Genomic DNA, 19,225 nt, shown 5'->3' on the forward strand with positions numbered 1-19,225 from the left:
ATTTAGTTTTGCAAATATGGATTTGCTTCTTACATGTTAAAGGCCTGATTGGTCTGAGGCTTTGTATAGATGCATAAAATTTGCTGTGCATTTTTCTTTTGTAAAATAATAGTTTCTCACCCCCTATTAAATAGGACCTTTTCGAACAGGCTTTAGTGAGAAAAGCAGAAATGAGCAGTGACGTCACCGGTCACTGATTCTTGGTGCTTTGCCCCCTCTCCGGGGATGCCCCACTCCCTCCTGTCCCAGTGTGCCAGCTCCCTCAGGTTCTTGGGCACTCGTTCACCATCCTCTTTTCCTTTCCTCTAGCCTGGACCTTGGGTCAGTCAGCTCAGGACGTCCATGGCCCCTGCGTGTAGCGTTTAGGAATCAAATCTGTTTTTTCAACCTTTGCATTTTTAAAACACTCCACTGCAAAGACATTATGGAGTTATTCTTTGAAAAGAGACATTTTCTTTGCTTGAAGTTCAATATAATGTCTCTTTTGGCACTCCTTTTCCCCCACATGCCTGAATTCTTATTTTGTCCCCTGGTTACTGGTGGTCTCTCTTCGCATGTGATTAATTCATGTAGATCTTGGGCAGGGGTACAGTTCTATCAGGAATGTTTCCGAAGCAGTCTGCTGGTGCTTAACCAAACACCTGAGCAGAGTTTCCATTCTTAATGACATCTGTCCTATGACTTTAATTGACCTATAAATTCTTCAAAATTAATACCCTAACAGATGTATATGTTTCTTATTTTTCATCAGAAAATGAAGTTTTAAAGGTTATCTTATGTGTGTTTGAACTTTTTCTCAAATTAGCATGAACGAAAAAGGCCGAAATGGCACATCATCTAAAGGTGGATATGAGATACTGGGGTGGAGACACATTATTAAACCTGTAGGTTTTATGTCATAGCTCTTACCCGGGTGTAATAGCTTGTCGGAGCATGAGCTGTGAGGTCAGGTCTGAGCTCAACCAGAATAAAGTAAAGGTTTAATCTTGTTAATATCTTTTAAAGGTGGTTTTCCCTCTCTTCTAATTTGGAAATTTTTCTGGAAAATGATTAAAACCAGGTTACATACTTAAAATGGAAAACAGCACATGCTTCATCATCGTGTATTGCCAGACTTCCCGTCTCTGCGTGTCTTCCTGGCTTTTGCTGGGATGCCTTGACATCTTTTTTAAGGCTTTGTACATTCTTGGCTTTGGAAATAGTTTGACAAAGTGTTTCCAAGACTGTTTTTCTGCGGTTACTTTTTAATTTGAGTTTCAGTTTCACCATCCTTAGCCACCAACAAACTGGGGAGTTCTAAACGGTGTTTCCTTTCATTTATGCTCAGATAGCATGAAACCTTCTTGACTAAAAGGATTGCATGAGGGGCACCTGGATGGCTCAGTCAGTTAAGCATCTGACTTTGACTCATGTCATGGTCTTGCAGTTCATAGGGTTAAGCCCCACATCGGGCTCTGTGCTGACAGCTCAGAGCCTAGAGCCTGCTTCGGATTCTGTGTGTGTGTCTCTCTCTGCCCCTCCCCTGCTCACGCTCTGTCTCTCTCTCTCAAAATAAAGAAACATTAAAAAAATAATAAAAAAATAATGATTGCATGAGAGTCGATCTTTTTCCTTCTCAATCCAGTGTATTCATTTAAAGACATTATGTGTGTAATACATATATAGGGTATATTATTATATATACATTATATACATGCAAATATACAGATATTATCAGAACGCTTGCATTGCTTTATATTTACAGCCATCAATTGGAAAATAAGATTGTTTTATTATTATAGGAATATTTCTCTTTCTCTAGACTTTGTGCTTACCAAAAGCTACCACTTCTGTTGAAGTTTATTCTGTAGAATAAAACCTTCGAAGGAAAGCAGGGGTTTTGTTAACACGTATTAAACAGCCTGGTCTGTGGAGGAGGGGGGAGGCTGTCAGGCTGGGCGGTCCAGCCTTAGTTTAAGAAGGCTTACATCCAACTCACCCTGTGGGGGCAAAAACCCAAACTACTCAAATTCGTCTCCTTGGGCTCCCGCTAGCTGTTGCAAGAGGCCAGCTGTGTTGGAAAAAGGCCCACATGGGCACCTTGGGAGGTGGAAGTAGAAGGAAAGAACTGGAAAAGCCGAAGAGCATAGTCAGGGACCGATGGCCTAAGGCAGGCACTTCGGGCTGTGATTGGTCAGAAGAAAGAAATTACTGAGAAAAACATCTTCGAGATCATCCTGAACACGTTTGACTAGTATTCCCATTGACTCCTGAATGACATTGACTCCTAAATGAGAAGAACACAGACTAAATGAACATCACACTTGTTTTTATTTATTTTTTAATTTTCTTTTTTAATGTTTTAATTTATTTTTGAGAGAGGGAGACAGAGCATGAGCGGGGGAGGGGCAGAGAGAGAGAGAGGGAGACACAGAATCCGAAACAGGCTCCAGGCTCTGAGCTGTCAGCAGAGAGCCCGACGTGGGGCTCGAACTCAACGAACTGCAAGATCATGACCGGAGCTGAAAGATGCTTAACAGACTGAGTCACCCGGGTGCCCTATGAACATCACACTTCTAATGGGTAACCTGCTTCCAGACACAGACACCCCAAAATAGGTTAAGATTTTTTTCTTTTGTCAGAACATTGGAGGGTCAAGTGTGTTACGTGCAGAAGCCTTATTCACAGAAGGCTGTATTTTAAGCTATAATAAGGCTACAAAGTAATTCACATTTTGAGTGCCCGGCATGCTGGTCCCTTCTAGGAACTGGGAGTGGCCGGGTGGGGCTCACATTTAAGTGGGAAGGCAGGCCGTCAACACATTCTTCACGAGACACTTGGTGTTAAATGCTGGGAAGAACAATGTGAACGTCCCACGAAGTGTGGGAGGGGCAGGGGGAATCCTCCGCAGAAGTGACCACTGGCTGGCAGGGGGTCCGACTGCAGGGGTGGGTGGGCCTTACGCAAGGCCAAAGCCTCCAGAACCGGGAGTGTGCTTGGTGAGCCCCTGGAGGCCAGCGTGGCTGGAGCAGAATGCGGGAAGGGAGAGCCGCAGGGCCGGTGTGGCAGGGACCCGTAGTCCAAGGGAAGGACTTGGAATTTGAAATCCCTTTTTGTTTCTCCTTAGTAAGCGCCTCCGACCCTGAATCACCAATGTCTTTAACCAGGGAAAACCTTTAAAAATCTGTATTTAAAATTTTTTTTTTCAACGTTTATTTATTTTTGGGACAGAGAGCGACAGAGCATGAACGGGGGAGGGGCAGAGAAAGAGGGAGACACAGAATCGGAAACAGGCTCCAGGCTCTGAGCCATCAGCCCAGAGCCCGAAGCAGGGCTCGAACGACGCGGGGCTCGAACTCACGGACCGCGAGATCGTGACCTGGCTGAAGTCGGACGCTTAACCGACTGCGCCACCCAGGCGCCCCAAAAATCTGTATTTTAGAAATCCACAGACTACCATTGCTCTACATACAAATGATGAATAGTATAGATTTCATTTCGTTGAGGTGACGGCAGGCTGAACCCGAGGCAGGAAGTACATTTTCCTATGTAGTTACAAAGAATGCCAGATGGGGGCGCCAGGGTGGCTCAGTCGGGTAAGTGTCCCGCTTCGGCTCAGGTCAGGATCTTCCGGTTGGTGAGTTCGAGCCTCGCATCGGACTCTGTGCTGACAGCTCAGAGCCTGGAGCCTGCTTCGGATTCTGTGCCTTCCCCTCTCTCTGCCCCTTCCCTGCTTGCTCTGTCTCTCTCAAGAATGAATAAACATTAAAAAAAAAAAAAGGAATACCAGATCGACGAATTTGTTCATTTCCCCCATAACTGTTCAACCTCCACATTCACAGTTAACTCTTCATGTTTGTTCAAGTCAAGAACAAACAAAACTGAAATGAAATCCAAGAGTACAGCTGAAGACAAACGTATCCCATGTTTGACTAACCAAGCGTAGCATGACTCACTGCCTGGTGTTAGGGCTGTCACGCTGTCAGACTCATAGACTCAAATGTCTTCGGACGTTTGTCGTCCCCAGAGGGCAGAGACAGTACTTTTTTTATCCACTGTTGTATCCTCGGTGCCTAGACCCATGCCTGGCCCATAACTGGCCTTCTGTTGATGTTTGCTGAGCTTCATTCACTGTTATCCGGCAAAGCCCTAAGCTCTGGTCCTTCCCTCCAGTGCTCCTTAGACCTTCACTCAGCATCTCTCCTGTTCATGCAACGCATCTAGTTCCTAAAACCACAGCAAAGAAGAGAAACTAGCTGGCCAGGTGCACTGACAATAGTGAGGACTCCGATAAGGCAACTCGCCAGGATTTCCCAAAAAGGGACAGGCTATAAGTATATAAAATACAGAAACAGGGGGCGCCTGGGTGGCTCAGTCAGTTAAGCGTCCGACTTCGGCTCAGGTCATGATCGCATAGTGGGTGAGTTCGAGCCCTGCAATGGACTCTGCTGATAGCTCGGAGCCTGGAGCCGGCTTCGGATTCTGTGTCTCCCTCTCCCTCTCTGCCCCTCTCCACCTCGCACTCTGTCTCTTTCAAAAATAGACATTTCAAAAGTTTTAATACAAAAATAAATAAATAATATATAGAAACAAAAGGTGACCCGAGGACACTGCTGACCCGAGGTGTACATACACAGTGAAGAGCTTTAATCATCAGAGGAAGTTCAGTCGTGCTTCATGGATTTTCCCAAAAGATAGTGGAGAAGATTTCTGGAAGCAGAAAGAGGCTTAGGTTCAATTTCTGGAAGTTCTGCCAAGCGACACCCACATATAGTCAGGCTCTTTCCTCATACCATGTTTTCCTCTGTAGCTCACTGTACCACTCTCCTCTCGAGGAGTGCTAGTTAAGGTAAGTTTACCTAAAGTAGTAAGGTTTATGCATGCAAATTTTTCAGCTACTGGCAGTTTGCTTTAACTCACATATTCGGTGTAAATCAATGGAATTCAAGAATTAATTCAAACCTTAAATGTAATTGCAGCTAGAACATGCTTCCTCACGGGCCGATGTCGCCACCCACAGGGTAAGAATTGGTTCCTAGGAGGGCAGAAATATCTTACTGTTTTCGTATGTAAAGCCAGGTTTGCATCTAATGTGCACCAGGCGATCTGACATTGAGATTTCATGGAGGGGAGTGGTGATAATGGAAGAGCCTGGGCAACACCGAGCTGGATGATGGAGCAGAGACCCGGCTCTGCCCCCGTGGAGCCTGCACTCCAACAAGGGGAAATGATGCAGATCGCAGCCTTGCATGGTCTGGTCCTCACCACCTCCAAGCTTCAAGCCGCTCCGCACATCATATTCTGCACTCCGGTCTCTTGTACCGTTCCAGTCCGATCTTCCCCAATGACTCACTTCCTCTTCCTGTGGGATGATTTTACTTCCTGTCCTGCTGACGTCTGCCTTAGCCTTACAGACTGACTTCTTTGGCTGGTGGAATGTGAGTGGAGGAGGGATGTGCCATCCCAAGCAGGAATGTTAAGTATCATCTTGTGGTTTGGGCCCTGCTTGTTCCTCCGCCATGAGCCCAGCATGTTCCAGACAGTGGCTGCTCCTGCAGCCTAGGTCCTATGGGGTGAAGGCGTGGAGCAGAGTCAAACATGGAGTGTATCCAAGGTGGACATGTGGCTTAAATGAATAGTAAATCTTTGCTTCTGTGGGACCCTGAGACTTGGGAGGTTGCTTGTTAGTGCAACGTAACCCAGCGATAGCTAAGTGTCCACCCATGCACCATGCCTCCTTTCAGCCTCCGGACCTCCCCTCTGCTTAGGTCACTTCCCTTCTAACCTCCTGTCCCCTCCTGCTTGAGGATGGCACGTATCTCCTCCACTCACACTCCTCCAGCTTAAATGCCACTTTCTCTATGAAGGGCGAACAGCTCCCTTCCCTCCCTCCAAAAAAGAAAAGAAATACTAAGCTGGGTATCTATAGTGGGCAGGATAACGGCCCCCCAAAGATGTCTGTGTCCTAATCCCTGGAACCTGTGAACATTTTATAGCCAAAGGGACACTACAAATCACCAGTAAATTAAGGATCATGACACAAGGAGATTATCCTGAATTACCCAGTAATCCTACGTTGGCCCTTAAAAGATGGAAGAAGGCAGAAGAGTCGGAAGGAGATGTGAGGGCAGGAGTCAGAGTGGTTCAACTGGTGGCTTTGCAGATGGGGAAGGGGCCATGAGCCAAGGAATGCAAGCAGCCTCTCAAAGCTGGGAAAGGAAAGGAAACATTCTCCCCTAGAGTCTCCGCAGAAGAATGCAACCCTACCAAGTTCTTGATATTAGCTCAGTGAGACCCACTGCAGACTTCTGACCTCCAGAACTATAGAAAGGAATTTAAATTGTTTGAAGCCACTAAGTTTGTGGTAATTTGCTACAGTGACAGTAGATGACCAGTAGTGTCCTTCCCTGGTTATGAGCTCCCATAGCACATAGAAATCTCTACTCCTAATACTCATGCTGAATGGAGCTGCCTCACCACTTTCCATCACCCCAACCAGACTCCAAGCTTGCGACCCCATCTTATCTCAGTTATATCTTCAGAGCCTGGAAGGGTGCATGGCACTTGAGTATTCAATACAGATTTCTGGAACGGATGCAATTTTAGAAACTAGGACTAAGGAGGAACAGTGATGTGTGACATTGAAGAAATACTAACCAAAAATTGGATGCTACTACTTTCTGACTTGCTTAACTAGCTGTGGCAAAGTCACGAAACATCTCTGACCCTCCATTTCCTCATTTTTAAGAATGGGGAAACTAGAAAGACTCACAAAGAAGTTCCCCATAGGTAAAAAAAAAAAAAAAAAAAAAAGAAAAGAAAAGAAAAGAAAAAAAAAGAAACAGCAGTTTCTAAGGTGAAAATGTATTCAAATATTAGTTTTTTATTTGGTGGCGTGTTTATTGTTTTGTAAGATTTTTAAAAAATGTTTATTTATTTTAGAGAGAGAGAGCACAAGAGCAAGGGAGGGACAGATAGAGAGAGGGACAGAGGATCCAAAGTGGGCTCTGTGCTGACTGCAGAAAGCCCAAGCAGGGCTTGAACTCACAAACCATGAGATCATGACCTGAGCCGAAGTCGGGCACTGAATCGAGTGAGCCACCCAGGCGTCCCTTGCGGTATGTTTGTTTTAAAGTTGAAATGGACCAAGACAGTGGAGACCAATCCTGCTGACAATCAGTTGATCGTGTTCCCAGCAGAACATAAACAGTACCTAGAGCAAGATAATGACAAGGCCACTCTTGTGAGCACAAAAATTACTAAACACCCCCTCTTCCAACCAGCACTGCTCCTCTCTGAGCATCTGCTGCTCTATCGCCGATATTAATTCAAACCCCGTTTTAGCTCTCCTTCTGGACAACGATCACTGTGATACTCAGTCACCAGATCGCGCCTGATCCATGATGGTATCCCCCCCAGAACTGCTCCAAATCTTTAATGCCCTCACCATCATTCAACACAAGCCTAAACCCTTAAGAAGTCCCTTTCATCTCCCCTGTGGAGGTGCTCCTGAGACACATTCTCCCTTGCTGCAGCAAGCTTAGCCTCAACTTTGGGTGTTTGTGTTTTATTTGTTTTGACCACAGATATGGTCTGGTCAATTGACTCTGATATAAGACCCTGCGTATTAAATTCTCTACTTCCGCACACAAGCAAATGAGTTCAGAGACCCATAAAGGTTCTCCCGCTAGTTACAAACATGACAGCAAATATATCTTTTGCTTGTTTGTTTTCGTATAGTCATGGGGTTAAACTATTTGGTTATGGAACATGTCAGCTTACCAAATCTGTCTGGTACCAAGTCTTCTATTTCCCAGCTTGGCTAGAACCTTCCAGGAGCTTTTAGTCATTGGAGAAAACCTGCCATATTTTTTCAAATAGCACTTAGTCCTGGGGCAAAGCCAGATATGTTCTGATGAGAGTTAATTGTTCTTTATCAGTGTGAGAGGAAGCAGGTGTGTGTTCCCTGCTGTCATCTGATTTATTTCTCCAAACTCTAGGAACAGACACTCCATCAGCCACCCAAGCAGGAAATTGCCTTTCTGCAGAAGGTAAACAAAGAGGGTTGGCGTTATTTTTAACTGTAAAATTGGACCTGAAAAACATTCAGATCACTTGGACTTTCCCCCCCTGATTATTAGAATAATATTCTTTAATTGTGAAAAACACAGAAAAGTGTGAAGAAGAAAATATCATTCATCCATAGGCCCACCACTCCAAACGAATGAGCCTCCACATTTTGGCCTATTTCCTTCCAGTCTTTTCTTCCCCCCACTTGCGTATGTGCAGGAAGATCCAGAAGTGGAGACAGAGCAGGTATAGTTTCAAATGACTCCATGTTCATTGAAAAAAAAAAATTCCAAGCAACAAGGTATATAGAACATTCTCGTGTCCTTTCAACACCTCCCCATCCAGACTCTTTGCAGTAGCAACCACAGTGAAATTAGGAAGAAATGGGGTAATACACATGGTGCTTTACTGCTCAAGAGCAAATAAATGTTTAGTGGTGGGTAGGTGGAGGTGTGGCACTTGTTAAGTAGATTCTCCTCACCCCCTTTGTGGCAGACAGACCCTAAGCTGACCCCCAGTGATTTCTCACCTCCTGGCATCTATGCCTTTGGGTAATTCCCTCCTCATGAGTGTAGCTGGGATCGACAACTTGCCTCTAACCAATAGAATACGGCAAATGTGATGGGATGTCACCCTCTTGATTTGGTTACATTACATGGCAAAGGGGATAGGGTGTCAGCCCTGTGATTACATTACATTACATTACATTACATTACATTACATTACATTACATTACATAAGATCCTATCTTAGCGAACTGGATTCTCCTTGTTGATGATGAAATGAGTGGCATTTAGAGGAAGCCCATGTGTCAAGCCCACTGTGGGCAGCACCCAGGACTTGAGGGCAGCCTCCGGCCTCCAGCCAGCAAAAACCCAGGGCCCTCAGTCCTACAAGCACAAGGAAATGAATTCTGCTAACAAGGTGAATGATATTGGAAGTAAATTCTTCCTCCAGGCAAGCCTCCAGAGGAGACCACTGCCCCAGCCAACATCTCTTTTTTTTTTTTTTTTTTGAGAGAGAGAGAGAGAGAGAGAGAGAGTACAAGTGAGTGACGGGCAGAGAGGGGGGGAGGGGAGAGAGAGAGCGAGAGAGAGAGAGAGAAGCAGGACTCAACCGAAGCAGGGCTCATGCTTACCCGAAGCGAGGCTCGAGCTCACCCGATGTGGGACTTGAACTCACAAACCATGAGTTCATGACCTGAGCCGAAATCAGATGCGTAGCAACTGAGCCACCCAGGAGCCCTGGCCAACATCTTAATTGTAGCTTTGTAAGACCCAGAACAGAGCACCCAGCTAATCCGTGCCGAGACTCCTAAACCACAGAAATCGTGAGATAATAATGGTATGTATTGTTTTAAGCCCCTAGACTTGTGGTAATTTGTTATCTGGTGAGAGAAAGCTGATACACTTTTCTAAGCACTTCCATAGTGGTCGGGACTCCCTGGGTGTAAGCAGCAGATACCAGCTCAAACTGGTTTAAGCAAAAAGGAGATCTACAGGTTCACCTAACTTCACGTTTAAATCCAAGTACTCAGATACTGTATTTTTTTTTATTTTTTAAAATTTACATCCAAATTAGTTAGCATCTAGTGCAACAATGATTTCAGGAGTAGATTCTGTAATGCCCCTTCCTCATTTAGCCCATCCCCCCTCCCACCACCCCTCCCGTAACCCTCAGTTTGTTCTCCATATTTATGAGTCTCTTCTGTTTTGTCCCCCTTCCTGTTTTTATATTATTTTTGCTTCCCTTCCCTTATGTTCATCTGTTTTGTCTCTTAAAGTCCTCATATGATTTTTGTCTTTCTCTGACTAATTTCGCTTAGCATAATACCCTTCAGTTCAGTCCATGTAGTTGCAAACGGCCAGATTTCATTCTTTTTGATTGCTGAGTAATACTCCATTGTACAGATATACCACATCTTCTTTATCCATTCATCCATCGATGGACATTTGGGCTATTGTTGATGGTGCTGCTATAAACATGGGGGTGCGTGTGTCCCTTTGAAACAGCACACCTGTGTCCCGTGGAGAAATGCCTCGTAGTGCAATTGCTGGGTCGTAGGTAGTTCTATTTTTAGCTTTCTGAGGAACTTCCATACTGTTTTCCAGAGTGGCTGCACCAGCTTGCATTCCCACAAGTATCAGATACTGTAAACTGGTACCTTTTCCTTCCTTCTTAGGTTTCCTTCAATGTCGGCTTGATTCACAGGCAGCTGTTCCCCACAAAAGATGACTTCCCTGCTTCTGTTTACATCCCATCAGGTGGACAGGAAAACCTCAGCGGAAAAGAGGACTGCTTTTTCCCCATAGGTCCCGCAAAAGCGCTGGGGTTGATGTCCACTGTTCTGCGAGTCTGGTTGGACTTAACTGAAAACATGTGCCCACCAATCCCTGGGGACGGATGGGTGTGGTTCCTACGCCCCCATCCAAACTTCATGAACCAAGAGAGGAAGGGATGAGTTCCAGAAGGAAATAAGGGTGCTGCTAGCTGACGAAGGTGGAATGGAAGCCGAGTGATAAAAATCACAGCCAACCATCACGGATGTGTGCATATTTGTATATCCACATGTATATGCAAGTTTATATACTACTCTGATGACACAATAGCATCTGACCATATTGTCATAAATACCCCCCCACGCAAGTTTTGCCAATGTTGATGAAAATAGGCTCCAAAAATTTTTAACTCATGGGTAAGTGGAAGAAATAACACAATAGATATCCATAGACCCTTCATCAAGATGTCCTCATTGTTAACATGTTGCCCCACCTGTTTTCTCTTTTTGTTCTGAATGACAAAGTAAATTTCAGACCTCATGACACTTCGTCCAAGGATGTTTCAGCTGGGACCTAAGAATAAAGTCTCCTATTTAATAATATCACTGACGTATCCCAAGAAACCTAACATTGTGCACGGATATTCCCTAATGTCCAGTTCCTGTTCACATTTTTCTTAGAGTCCAAAAAAAATGTTCTTTGTGAGCTGTTTTGTGTTTTTTTTTTTTTTTTTTTTTCCTGATCCAGGATCCAATCCAAGGTTGCACTGGATTATCCTAACTCTTCAATCCTTTAATCCTAAACAGCTCTCCTTTCCCTTCATTTGTCCTTTGTGGGTTTGTCTGTTTCCTCATGATTAGATTCAGGCTTACTGTTTTGGGGAAGAATACTATGCGGGTGATGTTGGGTCATTACATCAATTCAGGAGGCACACGGTGTCAGTGATGCCATATTTGACCACTTGGTTAAAATGGTTCCTGCCAGATCTCGCCATCATAGAGGCATATTTTCCCCCTTTTTTGTGAATAAGTGTCTTGTGGGGTGATACCTTGAGACCATGGAAATGTCCTATTTCCCAACAGTGGTTTTAAAATGCACTGACAATCCTGGCCTGAATTTTTATATCGGTAATTGCAAAATGGTGATTTTTTAAATCTGTCGTTGTTTTTCTACCATTGTTAGCTGGCCTTTTTCTTTCCCTCTGTTCCTCTTTTTTTTATTTGATCACTCTGTACTCATGGCTTCTTTTTAAATCAGTGTATTAAAATCCAGTCTTCAGGCACTTGGGTGGCTCAGTCGGTTAAGCGTCCGACTCTTGATTTTGGCTCATGTCATGATCTCATGGTTCGTGAGATCTGTGCTGTCAGTGCAGACCCTGCTTGGGATTGTCTCTCCCTCTCTCTCTGCCCTTCCCCTGCTCACTCTCTCTCTGCCTCAAAACAGGTAAATAAACACTTAAAGATCAAAATCAAAATCAAATCCACTCTCGTCATTAAACCTCTTGATGTTTAAATTATCCCAGACTTGGCTTAGTGGGAGCCCCTTTAAGCCAGCTCCCACATCCTGTCCCCCTGTCTCCATGCATTTTGAAGCACTTCTTTGCTTTCTGGAACATCAAGACATTCCAGTCTAACCTGGAACTTTCCCTGCCTTGGATCTGGAATCAACCATTTCTGCAAAAAGCCCCCTGGTTCCTTTCAGTGGAGAATGATATATTTAGAAACAAAGATCTCAACATGGGACTCTTCTGTAATAAGCTTTAAAAATTGCTAAACAGGGGCGCCTGGGTGGCGCAGTCGGTTAAGCGTCCGACTTCAGCCAGGTCACGATCTCGCGGTCCATGAGTTCGAGCCCCGCGTCGGGCTCTGGGCTGATGGCTCAGAGCCTGGAGCCTGTTTCCGATTCTGTGTCTCCCTCTCTCTCTGCCCCTCCCCCGTTCATGCTCTGTCTCTCTCTGTCCCAAAAATAAATAAACGTTGAAAAAAAAAATTGCTAAACACCATTTTAAATTGTTTCATAATATATCCACTGGGTGGTTGGACTATAACTTCACTATTCTATTAATGCTGGATATTTTGGAGGGAAAGAACATTTTCACCATTCAAAATAACACAGTGATGGAAAGCTGTGTGCAACTCTGTCCCTCTCTGTGTCTTTCTGTGTGTGTGTCTCTCTCTGCCTCTCTCTCTCTCTCTCTCTCTCTCTCTCTATATATATATATATATTTTTTTTTTTTTTTAATTGAGAATGAGTGGCTGAGGATATATCCTAGGGTGGACCTAGTAGGTAAAAGGGTAGAGACACTTTTCAAACTCTCTCTGCAAATTGCCTGATTTCCCTCCAGAGAGAGAGAGAAAGTGCCAGCTTACCCCCTAACCCCCCAGAAGTGAATCCAATTCCTGGTGCACTCTCACCAGCAGTAGGCGTTAGAGCTAAAAAGAGAGAGAACATTTCTAGAAGTCCAACAGAGAACGTGGTGTCTCGGTTGAACATTCGTTTCTTTGATTACTAGTCAGGTTGAGCATAGTCAGGAAGAACATTTTTCATATTTACTATTTGAAAATGTTTTATAAAATCAGGTCATGTTAGCAGGAAGACGCATCAAAAGAGGAACTAAATGCATACTCTTGATGTTCTTGTCACGTTGCAAAAGGCGGGGCGGGGAATCGTGAATCGCTGAGCCCAGTTTTTCCAATCAAAGTGACTTTGAAAGAAAAGTGACACGTGAGAAAGAGAGTCCAGGCGCCACGCCCTGTGCTAAGGGGTATGTGTGTCTGTCATTTGCTCCTTTGAACCGCCCAGTTAGGCACCACTGGTGGAGAGGACAAGTAATCTGACCGAGGTCGCTCGGCCGCTAGTAACAGAGCTGGGACTGGAACCAGGCAGTCGGGGCCCAGGGCCGCTCTCACCCATACACTCCATTGCCTTCCTGGCCGTGACACTGAGAGCGCGAGGCCCTGGCGTGTGGTTGTGTGTGCAGTACATTCTGTCTCAGTTTCAGCTACTTTAGCTCTTTGTTTTCTTTTTTTTAATTTTTTTTAACGTTTATTTTTGGGACAGAGAGAGACAGAGCATGAGCAGGGGAGGGGCAGAAAGAGAGAGGGAGACACAGAATCCGAAGCAGGCTCCAGGCTCCGAGCCGTCAGCACAGTGCCCGACGCGGGGCTCGAACTCACGGACCGCGAGATCATGACCTGAGCCGAAGTCGGACACTTAACCGATGGAGCCACCCAGGCACCCCACTTTTTGTTTTCTTAATAAACGAACGTGGAACTGAAATGAAATAATGCTTGGGAACACTTTGGAGAAAGGAAACACCACTGCACAAGTTCAAGGTTAGACTGAAAACCAGCCTCAAGATCATTCCTCCAGCGAGGAGTGGAAATGTAGGAGTCTGCAACTCAACCCTGGCTCTGTCTATTGCTGGGCAGGTCATTGGGCCTCTCTGAGCTTCTGTCTCCTCATCTGCGCAATGGAGACCCAGCTTCCACGGTGACTGCACGGGTTGGACGAGCAGAGTATGCAGTCTGGGTCTGCCTGGCAAACAGCCAGCACTGGGTGAATGCAGCCCCCCTCCCCCAGCGTCCCCTCCTGCTCACCGGGAAGCCCCGGGACTCGGAGCAGCTTTACCAGACCACTGACGGGAAGAGGGCATCTGTGCCAGCTCTCCCCGCTCCTCCTAGCGGATTGCTATTTCCTGCCAAAGCTTAATTAAATCCTGGAGCAGCGAGCACAGATAATTAACGGTGAGGCTCGTTAGGCGTGACTTTGGTTAACGTCTATGACTGTGGAAGATTCTAGTCACGGGCAATTACTATTAACGTGTAATTAGGATGCTCAGTTGGCAGGAAGTGGGGGAGCAGCTTGGGTGTTTGGGCAGCAGATGGAGGGCTGGGGCTCAGCCGGGCATAGCGGGCCGGATGTAGGACAGACGGGGACAGGAGTCCTGGGAGAGGTTGTGGCCCAGCTGCCCTTGGTGCGTGGAGGCCGCACGGCAGCTCGAACCCCGAGCAGTTCTGCCTTCAGCCGGCACCTTTCAGCTCAGGGAGTCGTTATCAGGAGCCTGGATGGAGTGTGTTTGAATTACAATAAAATGGAAAAGCAGATTATTAAAAATTTTACCTTGTATTTATTTAAATTCTAAACTGGTAATACATTCACGTGGTTCTACCGTCAAAATGCATGAGAAGGGGCACCTGGGTGGCTCAGTTGGTTAAGCCTCCAACTCTTGATTTTGGCTCAGGTCATGATCTCACGGTTCGTGGGACCGAGCTCCAAATCGGGCTCTGCTCTGATAGTGCAGGGCCTGCTTGGGATTCTCTCTCTCTCTCTCTCTGCCTCTCTGCTTATCCCTGCTCCCTGCTTCCATCCCTCCCCCTCTCTCTCTCTCAAAATAAATAAATAAACTTCAAAAAATGCACGAAAAGACAAACTGACCTCCCAAGCCTGACTCCCATCTGCCGTGTACCCCCACCTGTCCCCACCTAAGGGTGAAACAGGCAACTTGGGTCCTTTTCAGAAATTGTGTTATCCACATACAAGCAAATCCAAATATGCACTCGGTCTCCCACTTAAAAAAAACAAAAACCAAATATTAGCATATACATGAACAACACAGGTTTGAACTGTGGGTGCGTTTACACATGGACTTCTTCAATAAATACAGTACTGCGTATGTGTTTTCTCTTCCTTATGATTTTCTTAATAACAATGTTTCTCTGGCTTCCTTTAGTGTAAGAATAGAGTACATAATACACATAACATCCAAAATACGCGTCAATCAACTGTTATCAGTAAGGCTTCTGGCGAACAATAGGCTTTTAGCAGTTAGGTTTTTGCGGAGTCAAAGTCATACTGGATTTTTGACCCGCATGAAGGATTGGTGCCCCCCACCCCCGTGTTAGGGGGTCAACTGCGTTGTTTTAATTCTTGCCTTTTCTTTTTTAAATAAGAGAGCATGTCTTTAGAGCAGTGAAACTATCCTGTATGATACTATAATGATGAATGTGCGTCTAAATTTGTCTAAACCACAGAATGTACAATGCCAAGAGTGAACCCTAACGTAAACTATGGGCTTTGGGTGATAATGTGCCGACGTAGGTTCATGAATTGTTAACACGTGTACCACTCTGGGGAGGTGTTGATAGTGGGGGCAGCTGTGCATGTGGGGGGAGGGGGGCATGTGGGAAATCTCCGTGTCTTTGGTTCAATTTTGCTCTGAACCTACAGATGCTCTAAAAATTGTCTATTGATTTTTTTTTAACTTCGTCATTTTTTAAACAACTGCATGGAGTCCCACTGGACAGATGTGTCTCATTTCTTTAGCCAGTCACCTGCTGGTGGACATTGAGCTCACTTCCGATCTTCTGCTGTTACAAACAATGCCCCCATGAATGACACTAAGGGGACAATAGACGTCCCAGGTGGTGTGCCTGTAGGGTTGTAGGAGTTGGGGACCAGGTCAAATGCTTGGAGACCTTGGATGGCAAGACAGAATGCTCTGCCCTCCCTTTGGCCACTGTCCTGTGCTGTGTTTGCAGGAAGGAGAAAGAAAGCTCAGGGAGGGCAAGGCCTTTAACAAGCCAAGAGCAGAAGTTGGGTGGGTCAGTTCTGCACCCCTTGCAATGGGTGAGAACACCGTCATGGCCACAGCTGGCTGTGGGGAGGTGTATCCAGCTGGAAGCAGACCCGGGAAGAAGAGGGCACAGACCTGGGACGATAGCTAGTGGTCAGTTCCCAGGAAATCCCCAGACCTGGACACGCTGGACCAAAGGGTACAGACAGGAAAGTAATGAATTCTTGGTAAATGTGTTTGAGAGACAAACAACTCTTGAAGCGTGAGCTCAAATGAAAGTCGTGACATTTGGGACCCACTCACCAGCTGACCCCTCTGGGCTCTTAAATTTAAAACAAAAACAGAAAAGAGCAAGTGTTGACGAGGACGTGAAGAAATTGTAATGCTCGTACGCTGTTGGTGGGAATGTAAAACGGTGTGACCACGACGGCAAACAGGATGGAGGTCCTCCAAAAATTAAAAATATGGCTCAGGAATCCCACTTCTAGGTATATCCCCAAATAACTGAAAGCAGGGACTCAAACACAGATATTGTTCATGTGTTCATTGCTACATATTCATAGCAGCGTGTTCACAATAGCTAACAGGTGTAGTCAACCCAAATATCCACCAACAAATGAATGCCTTAAACAAAATGCAGTGTGTCCATACAAGGGAATATTATTCAGCCTTTAAAAGGAACAACATGGGGGCACCTGGGTGGTTCAGTTGGTTACGCATCCGACTCTTGGTTTAGGCTCAGGTGATGATCTCACGGTTCATGAGATCAAGCCCTGATTCTTGGGATTCTCTCTCTCCCTCTCTCTCTGCCCATCCCCCGTGCACTCTTTCGCTCTTTCTTTCTCTGTCTCCCTCAAAATAAATAAATAAATATTAGAAAAAAAGAACCACATGAATGAAGCTTGAAGACATTATGCTAAGTGAAATCAGTCAGTCACAAAAAGACGCATAGTGCATGATTCCACTTATGTGAGGTGTGTAAAGTAATCAAATTCATAGAAACAGAAAGCAGAATGGTGAGTGGTTGCTGAGGGAGGGAGGATTGGGGAGCTGTTGTTCAGTGCGTAGGGTTTTAGACTTGCAAGATGAAAGGTTCTAGAGATTTTCTCACAACAGTAAACCTATACTTAATGCTATTGATCTGTACACTTAAAAATTGTTAAGATGGTAAATTTCATGTGGTTTTTTTTTAAAAGATTTTTTAAAAGTAATCCCTATACCCAACGTGGGGCTCAAACTTACAGCCCAGAGATCAAGAGCCACATGCTCTATCCACTGAGCCAGCCAGGCACCCCAAATTTTGTGTTTTAAAATCACAATTAAAAATGCATTAAAAAAAAAAAGAAATCTCTAGGATATCTTTAAGATGTTTGTGCCCTCTGGCTTAGCTATTCCATTCTTTGCAAGTGGGGGAAAAATCCATACGATTATGTAAGCACCTATAATTCGATAGACCTATTAACATTAGCATAAAATTGAGAACAATCCCAGAGTCGAGAAATAGAGGCATGGTTAAGAAACTGTGACATCCAGGGGCTCCTGGGTGGCTCAGTCAGTTAAGCATCCAACTTTGGCTCAGGTCATGATCTCGTGGTTCATGGGTTCGAGTCCCGCGTCGGGCTCTGCTGACAGCTCAGAGCCTGGAGCCTGTTTCAAGTTCTGTCTCTCTCTCTTTCTCTCTCTCTGCCCCTCCCCTGTTCATGCTCTGTCTCTCTCTCTTCGTCAAAAATAAATAAACATTAAAAAAAATTTTTTTTTAACTGGTTAAAGTGGTAAATTCTTTTTTTTTTTTTTTTTAATTTTTTTTTTCAACGTTTATTTATTTTTGGGACAGAGAGAGACAGAGCATGAACGGGGGAGGGGCAGAGGGAGAGGGAGACACAGAATCAGAAACAGGCTCCAGGCTCTGAGCCATCAGCCCAGAGCCCGACGCGGGGCTCGAACTCCCGGACGGCGAGATCGTGACCTGGCTGAAGTCGGACGCTTAACCGACTGCGCCACCCAGGCGCCCCTAAAGTGGTAAATTCTATGTGATATGTATTTTATCACAACTACAAGAAAGAAGGAGCTTTGTAAACTGTGGGCTTCGTGTGAAAATAACGTCACAGAACTGGCTCATAGGCTGTACCAAATAAGCCACACTGATGTTCAGAGGGGAGGCTCTGGGAGAGGGTGGAGGCGGGTGCTCTGCGGGAACTCTCTGCACTTCCTACTCAATTCTCTGTAAGTTAAAATCGCCCTAAAAAATGAAGTCTTCCAGGGTGCCTGGGTGGCTCAGTCGGTTAAGCATCGGACTTCAGCTCAGGTCATGATCTCATGGTTCGTGAGTTCCAGCCCTGCGTCGGGGTCTGTGCTGATGGCTCAGAGCCTGGAGCCTGCTTTGGATTCTGTGTCTCCCTCCCTCTCTCTGCCCCTCCCCTGCTCACATTCTGTCTCTCTCTGTCTCAAAAATAAATAAACACTAACAAATTTTTTAAAAATAAATAAAAAAAAAAAAAGAAGTGTTCGTTTTTAAAAAGCCTCACTTGCTTTTCGTGAAAACAGAGCCTGCCATCCACCATCTTGCAAGGAGCAAACCTCAGGCTGTGTGTCTTCCCAACAGATCTGGGCAGGGTCTTGTGCCGGGGGAAGGGTCAGCGATGACTCATTTCTGGGTCAGAGAGGTGACAAGTCTCAGCCAATTTAGAGCAGCCATTTGTCACTCCACTGGGACACTGTGCCCTCTCCAGGGACACGCACAAACAGGACGGGGCACTTGTGAGTGTCTGGGGCAGGTCCCATTGGGCAGGGTGAGAGCAGGGCTCCAGAAGGGGTCCTGGCTATCAGGCACCGGGGTGTAGGTGCAGATGCAATGAAAGCCAGCCCCCCTGGGCCTCGGATTCCAGGCTCTGGGCCTCAGTCTTCTCGTCTTCAATGGGACAAAAATATTTATCTGCTCCCCTCCCCTGCCAAAGCTCTCTGGGTCTGTGGCATGCTTGGAGGGGGTGCTGACCACATAGCTGAGCACTGAATGCTACAGGCACCCTTGCCGGCTCCACGGGGGAGAGACCAGGGGCCACCAAGGGGTCCAATGACTTACTTCAGGTCACAGGCCCCTCCCACCTCTGCGTGACTGGGTTTTGGGAACACTCGTGCCCTGTGAGGATTGGCTGGAGTAACTTCCTCAACCTTCACCCTTTTGCCAAAGAGATCCTGTATCCAAGGGCCCTGAGATTAAGGCTACTTTTTTCCTATTTGCATTACTGTTTTAAAGAATTGTATATTGTTTGAAATAATTTTCAGTTATTTTTATTTATTATTTAAAAAAATTTTTTTTAATGTT

This window comes from Leopardus geoffroyi, chromosome B3 (genome assembly GCF_018350155.1).
Source record: "Leopardus geoffroyi isolate Oge1 chromosome B3, O.geoffroyi_Oge1_pat1.0, whole genome shotgun sequence".
NCBI classification, from domain to species: Eukaryota; Metazoa; Chordata; class Mammalia; order Carnivora; family Felidae; genus Leopardus; species Leopardus geoffroyi.